Here is an 11,363-nt window from a genome sequence, read left to right as displayed (position 1 = left end):
GACTGAAGTGTAGCTAAATCGGAGCAGCATCGCAAGCAAGAGTAAGAGCAACAGTGCGAGGAAGAGCAAGAGTAATAGCAAGAGCAGACCAGGCATGGGACCGAGAGCAAGAGCAGAGCAGCAGCGCGAGCGAGAGCTAAAGAAGCAGCAACTCCTACTGATGTGGACGTCGCCACCGGGGGAGCGACACCGTGGAGGAAGTGGTCAGCGATGCCGCCGTGGATGGAGCCGCGTTGTGTCGGCTCGGGACCGAGCGCCGGCAGCACCGTGAGATCGAATGAAGAAGAAAATGCGGCGATTAGTGTACAACCTCTTTGGTGGCGCCAATTAGGCCACAACTTCATCCGAGGAAACGGTGATGATGCTGCTCTTCCGGTGCTGCAGGTGAAGACGGTGGTGTGGGAATGGAGGTGGCACGAAAGACGAGGGGAACATCGAGGCAGCTCCTTGGAGGTGGAGGACGGGGTGGCTGAACCGGCGGGACGATGAGATTGACGACGGATCCTCATCCAGTACTGTGGATGAGGGATGTCGAGGTGTTGCTGTGGACGACATCGTCGGGGAAGAGGCTCCGACTGGGTGGCGGACGGAGGAGGGTGTGGGGCTTCGCGGGTTTTCGTGGCCTCGGTGTACGAATGGGTGGGTGGATGGGATGGGAGTGGGGAGCCATGTCTTAGGGACGCGCTTGTCTGAAATGTGGGGTAAGTTACAAAAGTACCCCCACCGATTAGAGGCGGTTCTTTCGGTTCAGGGGTATCACGGGCATTTCGCATGTCGGGATTTCACAGGAGGTGGGAGTTTTCACTCGCATTGTAATTATGGAATAGCAAGGCGCGGGTTGAGATGGAGGGATTTATTGGAGCACAACGAGACAAATATATATCTTAAATATTTCAGGGTAACAAGGCGTGGGTTGAAGAGGCGGGAGTTTTGCAGCATGATAGACAGAGAGGCTAGCTTGAAATTTCGGCATAACATGGCGCGACTTGAAATTTCGGGAGAAGAAGCTTAATGTGTACCAAAAAAAGGCAATTAGAACCTCATCACTAGAGAGAGCCATGTCCCGTTTTACTATATTACTAGAAATGCATTCAAATACAAAAAAACTAAAAAAATCGGGACAACAAACATAACGTGTACAGTACCAAAACAATTTGCATTTCCCTCAACAATAAAAAAACAATGTGTGTTGTCTAGCATATGGAATAAATTTTGAGTACATTTTCCCTGTTTGAATGGGATTGTACTCGGGTTAGTTATACAACCATCTAAATATTATCTTCACAACACATGACATGAATATAGGAGAAGTAAATTCATATATAAATACAAACTACATGTACATACAATCTCAAATTCAAATATATGTATCCATTTTGTGTTGAATTCAAATCATAGTACATGTATGCTCTAGCTACATATTCGGAATCTAAACCATGTATGATATACTACGTACAATGTGTTTAACATGCACAACACACACACAAACACCATTTAGACTAGTAAGGTACACGTGCATTGCACGCATGAGATTTGGCAACCAAATTATGAATAAATACCACATTATAGCATGTAAGCTTTGAGTCATATATGCATGATGTAGATGTTCATTTAATTCTTATAGTTCATTTCATTCAAAATCATCTGGTTTTATAAGAAAGCTAATCTATTTTAAGATTCATGGAACTGTGCGTTGTAAGGCATAAAGTAAAAACAAATAATGGCAAATCATGTAGAAAAACATTTGGGCAATTCTGATACGGAAGATTCTAGAACAAAGAAGAAGTGCTTGTGTTTTGAGGTTTGTGCATTATGCTTAAGTTCAACCATGGAGTCTTGTAGATTGTACATGTGGCAAAATCTGGTGGAATCTAGATGATATCCAACGGCCAGTAGTGCTCAAATTTGCCATCTCTGCACCATCGGATTGGCGTCATCCAACGACCATCTTTCAAAGTTAAAGTTATCCGCACACTATATAAAAAATATAAAATATAATATATATATAGGGGTATAGATATAGATATGTGATGCGAAAGCCACCCATCATTTCCAATTAGAATAGTGTGTCCATGCACGGATGCAATGTGGCCCAACGATGTCTGCCATCGCTATCTCAAATTCAAATCAGTCTAACCTTGATCAATGTGTATACATTACAACATGCTTGTTTCCAAACCACACCGCATAAATCTCCGTTATATTCATGCATGCATGGGTTTCAAACATCATGATCTCTTATTCAAATATTTGAATCCAACTTTACATTGATTATGACCTCACCTAGTCTTTTACACCCACACAATCGTCTTCTCTTTATAATTGTACCACTGACTTTCTCTCGTGCATGCATGCACACACACACACTACCAGTCGGCATTATCCATCACAGACATGCAATCTTTTCTTCAGGCCGGTCTCCCATGCAGGCACACACACACACGTCGCCCTCTCCATCATATTGGGCATTCTTTATCTCTCACGTGCATGAACAACGATCGATGTTCCTCTATGTGTGTGTGCAGATAGCTAGGTCTTTCATAGTTTTCCACACAAACTGATCAATCTATATATCTAGTGAGGTCTGACCCTCTTTCTCACGTCCACATCGATCAATCTATACCTCTCTATATAGGATTACATATATAGCTAATACACCCACATTAATTATGTATATCCAGCGTCCCCCTCTCATCATCCATGCCTTCCGCTTCATCTCTCTAACACGCGCACAATGGCGAAGACAGGGGGTAGCATGGGCCCTGCCCCCTAACATCACTATATGTCGAGGCTAATATGAATGTGATCATTAGACAATTGCTGGTAAAATGGTTTAAGTTGATGAATTGGCCCTCCCCGTAAAGGATTAGCAATGCTTGGCCCCCTAGCTCATTTATTTTTCATGGCTCCGCCACTGCGCGCAACAGCGCACGTTCTCGCCCCCTCTCTATAAGTATCGATCTCACACTTGTGCACTCCTTCATAGTCTCCCTCCACTTGGCCCCTCACACCATCTTCTAGCCCCCCACCATATTTTGCCACATGTACAATCTAGCAGACTCCATGGTTGAACTTAAGCATAATGCACATACCTCAAAACAACAGTGGTTCTCCTTTGTTCTAGAATCTTCCGTATCATAACTGCCCAAACATTTTTTCTAGTTGCATTGCCATTATTTGTTTTTAGTTTATGCTTTACAACACACAATTCCATGATTCATAAAATAGATTAAGGGCTTCTTTGATTCAAAGGATTCTCAAAGGAATTTTGGAGGATTCTAATCCTTAGGAATATTTCCTATCTTGGTTGTTTGATTCGTAGGATTGTAAACCATAGGAATTTTTCCATAGGATTCAATTGCACTAGATTTCATAGGAAACATCGCATCCACTCAAACCTCTTTGAAAGAATTATGCGTTTTTTCTATGCACAATCAAACACTCGTATAATCCTGCAGGATTCAAGACGACATTCCACTCTAATCCCATGTTTTTCCTATTCCCGCGTTTTGGAAATCCTAAGAATCAAAGAGGCCCTAGCTTTTTTATAAAAACTAATTGATTTTGAATGAGATGAACTATAAGAATTAAACGAAGGTCTACATCAGGCATATATGACTCAGAGCTTACGTGCTATAGTGTGGTATTTATTCATAATTTGGTTGCCAAATTTGATGTGTGCAATGCACGTGTACCTTACTAGTACTTCGAGTATGTGCAAAACATGTAAATTAGAATTCCAATGGCACGCTACACAGTGTCTCTCTTATAGTTCATGATGCCACGTGGCACATGTGGAGGCGTTGTCGTGACCTCCTTGTGTGGATTGATCATAGTGACGTGCTACTGGTTCCAGAAGAATGTACTCATCCTCTCTGAGCCACATTGCCGGTACATGCATGAAGCAAAGATGTGCATGCACGCCACACACACACTCATTCCCTCGCATGCACACGTGGGTAAATGGGCGGATGCAATCTGTACCAAGATCCACCCCATGTGATAACTTGACGCGTGTAAAGTCCTTCACTTCATTGATGGTCAATTAATACAACGCGTGCAAATTGAGTGGACGTGAGGGCGGAAGAAAGACATTACTACTCCACTGCGCGCATGCGAGTTGTTAAATCATGGGTTGCTAGTAGTACTTACATTGGTCTCCTTCATATTTTGTGCCAATTTTTGACAGTAACATAATATTTACGCATTTGAGCAGTGTAGTCTACTTGAAATTTATGTTCCACTCAACTCATCGGGAGCCGTTTCGGGCCTCGAAACCAAAACCATCAATTAATCTTTACATTGTTCCCATCACATTCGAAAGTACTAGTGCTACAATTAAGTGCAAGCCTGCTCACACCTACTAGTACGTACCAAACATGAACGTGTTCCCACTATGCAGGTATTAGTACTATTGCTAGTACTTAGGTTATAAAAAGGGGAACTACCTAACCGAAAATTAATCTACCTTTCCTCCTCATAAGTCCTTCTTCTTCGTCCGTCCTTGTCATGGCCGGTGTGCAGAGCTCTAGGTCGAGAACTACTCGTAACAAGGGAGTGGCAACCAAGGATGCGGAAAAAAGAGAGGGCTCGCCGCCACGCGGAGACCTCGAAAGGTTTCTCACGGGCAGGCGATGGCTCCCATGAGTGCCCTAGCCGCAGAGGCGAACATGCCGAGCTGGCGGCCCTAGAGTCGTTATCCCTCGACGGCATGCCCGATCAGCTCAATAAGCACCTCAATAAGCAGAAGGAGTTCATCCACGGCTTGGTGGAGCTGCTGAAGGAGAGCCTTGATGACATGCCCGCTGAGCTCAATAAGCAGTGGGAGTTGACCACCGGCTTGGTGATGCTGCTGAAGAAGAGCATTGCCTCGGAGAAGAAGGCGACCGGCAAAATCCTGCAACTTCAGGGGGACAAGGAGAAGCTGTGCCACGAACTCGACCTGCTGAAGGAGAAGAACGCCGGCTGGAAGAAGCTGAATGAGAATAGTAGTTCCGCGATGAAGATGCTGCAAGCCCTCGTCATGGAACATAAGGAGGAGTTGGCAAAGCTTCGCATCGAGCACCCGACTGCTGTCAAGGTCCATAATGCGGCTGTGGAACAGATGATGAAGGATCGCGTCAAGATATCTCGTGTCATGGACAGAATGAAGAAGATGGCAGAGGAGACGCGCAATGAGATGGAGGTCATGGAGGCGATGAAGAAGCATTTACGACTCTGCAATGAATTAGATCATTTGGGGGTGATAATTGATACGTCTCCAACGTATCTACTTTTCCAAACACTTTTGCCCTTGTTTTGGACTCTTAACTTGCATGATTTGAATGAAACTAACCCGGACTGATGCTGTTTTCAGCAAAACTGCCATGATGTTGTTTTATGTGTAGAAAACAAAAGTTCTCGGAATGTCCTAAAAATCCACGGAGGCACTTTTATAAAAAATACTTTAGAAAGAATCAAGACCAGGGGGCCCACACCCTGTCCACGAGGGTGGGGGCACGCCCACCCGCCTGGGTGCGCCCCTTGTCTCGTGGGCCCCCTGAGGATCCGCCGACCTCAACTCCAACTCCATATATTCTGTCTCGCGGAGAAAAAACTCAAAGAGAAAGTTTCATCGCGTTTTACGATACGGAGCCGCCGCCAAGCCCTAATCTCTCTCGGGAGGGTTGATCTAGAGTCCGTTCGGGGCTCCGGAGAGGGGGATTCATAGCCGTCATCATCATCAACCATCCTCCATCACCAATTTCATGATGCTCACCACCGTGCGTGAGTAATTCCATCGTAGGCTTGCTGGACGGTGATGGGTTGGATGAGATTTACCATGTAATCAAGTTAGTTTTGTTAGGGTTTGATCCCTAGTATCCACTATGTTCTGAGATTGATGTTGCTATGACTTTGCTATGCTTAATGCTTGTCACTAGGGCCCGAGTGCCATGATTTCAGATCTGAACCTATTATGCTTTCATGAATATATGTGTGTTCTTGATCCTATCTTGCAAGTCTATAGTCACCTATTATGTGTTATGATCCGACAACTCCGAAGTGACAATAATCGGGATACTTCTCGGTGATGACCGTAGTTTGAGGAGTTCATGTATTCACTATGTGCTAACGCTTTGTTCCAGTTCTCTATTAAAAGGAGGCCTTAATATCCCTTAGTTTTTGCTAGGACCCCACTGCCACGGGAGGGTAGGACAAAAGATGTCATGCAAGTTCTTTTCCATAAGCACGTATGACTATTTATGGAATACATGCCTACATTACGTTGATGAATTGGAGCTAGTTCTGTGTCACCCTATGTTATAGCTATTACATGAGGAATCACATCCGACATAATTATCCATCACTGATCCATTGCCTACGAGCTTTTCACATCTTGTGCTTCGCTTATTTACTTTTCCGTTGCTATTGCTACAATCACTACAAAACCCAAAAACATTACTTTTTCCACTGTTACCTTTATTATCATATTACTTTGCTACTAAATACTAAGTTATCCAGGTGTGGTTGAATTGACAACTCAACTGCTAATACTCAAGAATATTCTTTGGCTCCCCTTGTGTCGAATCAATAAATTTGGGTTGAATACTTTACCCTCGAAAGTTGTTGTGATCCCCTACACTTGTGGGTTATCAAGACTAATTTCTGGCGCCGTTGCCGGGGAGCATAACTCTATTCTCTGAGTCACTTGGGATTTATATCTGTTGATCACTATGAGGAACTTGAAAGACGAAAGAACCAAGATTTTGCCCTCAACTACGAGGGGAGGTAAGGAATTGCCATCTAGCTCTGCACTAGATTCTCCTTCTGTTATTAGTATGCTTGCGACACCTAAACCTATTACTGCTATGAATTCTGATATGTCGCATGTTATTGATGATGCCACTTCAGCTATGCATGATACTTATGATGAAACTACTTCTGTGCGTGATACCACTTTGCCATTAGGTGAATTTCTTGATGAACAACTTGCTAGGGCTAGAGAGAATGAAATTATTGAAGATACTATTATTGATGATAGTGATGATGAGAGTTCTCCGAATGATTATGAATTGCCTGTTGTTCCTGAGGGTTATGTTATGAATGAAGAAGCTGCTAGAGCTATCTTTGCTTGCAATGATAGATATGATCTTAAAATGTTATTAGCTAAATGGAAGCAGAAGTCTCTAAATGCTAGAATGAAACCTGAACCTGCTTTTGCTACTTCACCTATCTGTGTTACTGATAAGGATTATGAATTCTCTGTTGATCCTGAAATAATTACTTTGGTTGAATCTAATCCTTTTTATGGCCTTGAATCTGAAACTGTTGTGGCACATCTTACCAAGTTGAATGATATAGCCACCCTGTTTACTAATGATGAGAAGTCTTGCTATTACTATATCCTTAAGATATTTCCGTTCTCATTAAAGGGTGATGCTAAGACTTGGTTTAATTCTCTTGCTCCTGGTTGTGTGCGTAGTCCCCAGGATATGATTTATTACTTCTCTGCTAAATATTTCCCTGCTCATAAGAAACAAGCTGCCTTGCGGGAAATATATAATTTTGTGCAAATCAAAGAAGAGAGTCTCCCACAAGCTTGGGGGAGGCTTCTCCGATTACTAAATGCTTTGCCTAATCATCCTCTCAAGAAAAATGAAATACTTGATATCTTTTATAATGGACTAACCAATGCTTCCAAGGACTACTTGGATAGTTGTGCTGGTTGTGTTTTCAGGGAAAGAACAGTCAATGAAGCTGAATTACTATTGAATAATATGTTGACTAATGAAAATAATTGGACTCTTCCTGAGCCAATTCCTGAGGCAATTCCTGAACCAATTGAGCCAATCCCTGAGCCTATTCCTAAACCCACTCCGAAGAAGAGAGGTGTTTTATTTCTCAGTCCTGAAGATATGCAAGAGGCAAAGAAATCAATGAAAGAAAAAGGTATTAAAGCTGAAGATGTTAAGAATTTACTTCCTATTGAAGAAATACATGATCTTAATATACCGCCTGTCAAAGAACCACATTGTCTTGATAACTCGACACAGGTAGTAAAGGTAAATTCTCTCTATAGATATGATAAAGTTGAAATCCCCTCTACTAAATTTCATAGCCCATGCTTAGATGAATTTGATGACTTTATGGCTAGACAAGAAAGTTTTAATGCTTATGTTGGTACAGAGTTAAAGAATAATGCTTTCGACATAGGACGCGTGAGCGATAATATGGCTAGAGTTAAAGGTGAACTCAAACTCATTAGCAAATATGCTTCTATGGTTGCTACTCAAGCTGAGCAAGTACTTAAAGCTCAAAATGATTTGCTTGATGAATTAAATAATAAAAATGACTTTGCTGTTAGAGTGGCTACTAGAACTGGTAGAATGACTCAGGAACCTTTGTATCCTGAAGGCCACCCTAAGAGAATCGAGCAAGATTCTCAGAGAAATAATTTAGAGGCACCTAGTTCTTCCAAAAAGAAGAAAAAGGAAGACGATAGGACTTTGCATGCTTCTAGTGAACCTATTGTAGACACACATGAGAATCCCAATGATATTTCTATTTCTGATGCTGAAACACAGTCAGGTGATGAACATGAACCTAGTGATAATGTTAATAATAATGTTCATGTTGATGCTCAACCTAGCAAAAACAATGATGTAGAGATTGAACCTGCTGTTGATCTTGATAACCCACAATCAAAGAATCAACGATATGATAAGAGAGATTTTGTTGCTAGGAGACACGGTAAAGAAAGAGAACCATGGGTTCAGAAACCCATGCCCTTTCCTCCTAAACCATCCAAGACAAAGGACGATGAGGATTTTGAGCACATTGCTGAAATGATTAGACCTATTTTCTTACGTATGTGCTTAGTTGATATGCTTAAAGTAAATCCTTATGCTAAGTATATGAAGGATAGCATTGCAAATAAAAGAAAGATACCGGAAGCTGAAATTTCCACCATGCTTGCTAATTACACTTTTAAGGGTGGAATACCAAAGAAACTTGGAGACCCTAGGGTACCAACTATACCATGCTCCATTAAAAGAAATTATGTTAGAACTGCTTTATGTGATCTTGGAGCCGGTGTTAGTGTTATGCCTTTCTCTTTATATCTTAGACTTGAATTGAATAAGTTGACACCTACTGAAATATATTCGCAAATGACTGATAAATCAACTGCCACACCTGTCGGTATTTGTGAGGATGTGCATGTTGTGGTTGCAAATGTCACTATCTTAACGGACTTTGTTATTCTTGATATTCCCGAGGATGATAGTATGTCGATTATCCTTGGTAGACCTTTTTTGAATACTGCAGGGGCTGTTATTGATTGCAACAAAGGCACTGTCACTTTTCATGTTAATGGTAATGAGCATACGGTACACTTTCCGAGGAAACAATCTCAAGTTCATAGCATCAATTCTATTGGAAAAGTTCCAACTGTCATTATTGGAGGTTTTGAATTCCCTCTTCCTACTGTTAAGAAAAAGTATGATATTCTTATTGTTGGGGATTTTCATATCCCTGTTCAGGTAACTTAGTGTTATTCGAAATTTCTCCGCTTCCATGTTATTCGGAATGAGTTTGTTAACAAGACTTGATCAACCTTGTTAGTGGATTCATTTTGATGATCATGAGATGGATGAAACTAGAAGGCACAACCTTCTGTACCCTCTTTTTTTACTTTATATTATTTAGAATAAATAAAGCAAAAAAAGTATTACCCGTCTATTTTCTGAATTATCCATGCATTAAAAACAATATCCCGAAAATAAAAGTGCTCCAAATGCCCTGCAAATTTAGTATTATTTTTTATGGAATATTTGAGGATTTTAGGCACTGAAATCACTTCAGGAGGGGCAAGCACCAGGCCACGAGAGTGGAGGGCGCGCCCACCTACCCTGGGCGCGCCCGCCTGTCTCGTGGGCCCCTGGTGGCCCCCCTCCACTTATGCCAGCACCCACAAACTCCATCTTCTTCCCCAAAAAATCCCCATCCAGCTCAAGCACGAGTTGTAGCTCATTTTGCTGCGATTTTTGATCTCCTTGCTCAAAGCTCCATTCACAAAACTGCTTTAGGATATTGTTGCTTGGTATGTGACTCCTCCATTAGTCCAATTAGTTTTTGTTCTAGTGCTTTATTCATTGCAAATTTTTGCTGCATAGGTGACCATGTTCTTGAGCTTGCATGTTAAATTTATGAGGTCCCAAGTAATTCTAATGCATGATATAGGCTCTAGGCACTTGTAGGAGTAGTTGCTACCAATCTTGTTTAGTTTTATTCACTTTTATTTTGAAGTTACTAAAATTTCAGAAATTTTCAGAAAATGTTAAGGAGGCTTTTGAGGGGCTCTTCCAGCCAAGGCTCCCAGGAAAAACAAGCTAAAGAGAAGGAAAAAGCCAAGTATAACCTTCCTCACATAGCAGAAGTACAGTCGTGTGAATGGCCCTGCGATGATTGCTTGAAAGAAACTGGAATTCATGAAGATCTTTATTCTTTGATCGAGAATGCAGGCCTCACCGATTTCCTCCACGACCGGATCGATCAGTATCTCTTACTCACCAATACTTTCGTGCAAAACTTTTATTATTATCCTAAGAAGTCACCGCCTTCAGTATCATTCATTTATATGATGAATGCAGAGAAATGTCTTTACGTAATTTTTGCGCGGTATGTAGGATACCCTTTCAGGGAAAATTAGAGGAACCCCATCGTAAAGATGTGGATGAATTTGTTAACACTATCGCAGTAGAGGAGCCAAAGAAGGGTTCCGATGCGAAAATCTCTAGCATACACTTTCCTATTTTACGCTACTTTGCCATATTTGCTAGTAGATGCTTGATTGGTCGTGGAAATAGTGGAAACTTTACTATTCCTGATATTATCATTCTTCACCATGCCTTGTTTGGAGAGCTTCACGTCTTGCTAGACATTTTGAGATACCTATTAGGCACCATAAGAAAGAGGAGACAAAATTGCCTCCTTACATTTTAGATTACAAGAGCATGGTAGCACATGAGTTCCTTGTTGACAACAAAGAAAATATGCTCCTGTATAACCTGAGATTTAATAAGAAACACAATGAGACTATTATTTTGCATGCGCCTCTGTTGTTTGATTTGACTACAAATAATTTTCTTGTCACACCGGAAGCGGTGTACACTCATCGAGGCCAAGCATCCACTCCAGAACCTGAGCCTGAGCCGGAACCTGCACTGGACCCTTATCGTGCATCATCTTACCAGTGGGACCCGGAGATGGCCAACTAGTGGTATCCTGATTACACCTCTCAGTACACCGGGGAGAGTAGCAGCAGTCCTTGGTATTAGACCAACTTAGGACAAAAGCCTAAGCTTGGGGGAGTATGTATTTCT

Source organism: Triticum dicoccoides, chromosome 4B, assembly GCF_002162155.2.
Source record: "Triticum dicoccoides isolate Atlit2015 ecotype Zavitan chromosome 4B, WEW_v2.0, whole genome shotgun sequence".
NCBI classification, from domain to species: domain Eukaryota; kingdom Viridiplantae; phylum Streptophyta; class Magnoliopsida; order Poales; family Poaceae; genus Triticum; species Triticum dicoccoides.
The sequence above is the reverse complement of the archived record's forward strand: the minus strand, read 5'-3'. Positions refer to the sequence as shown.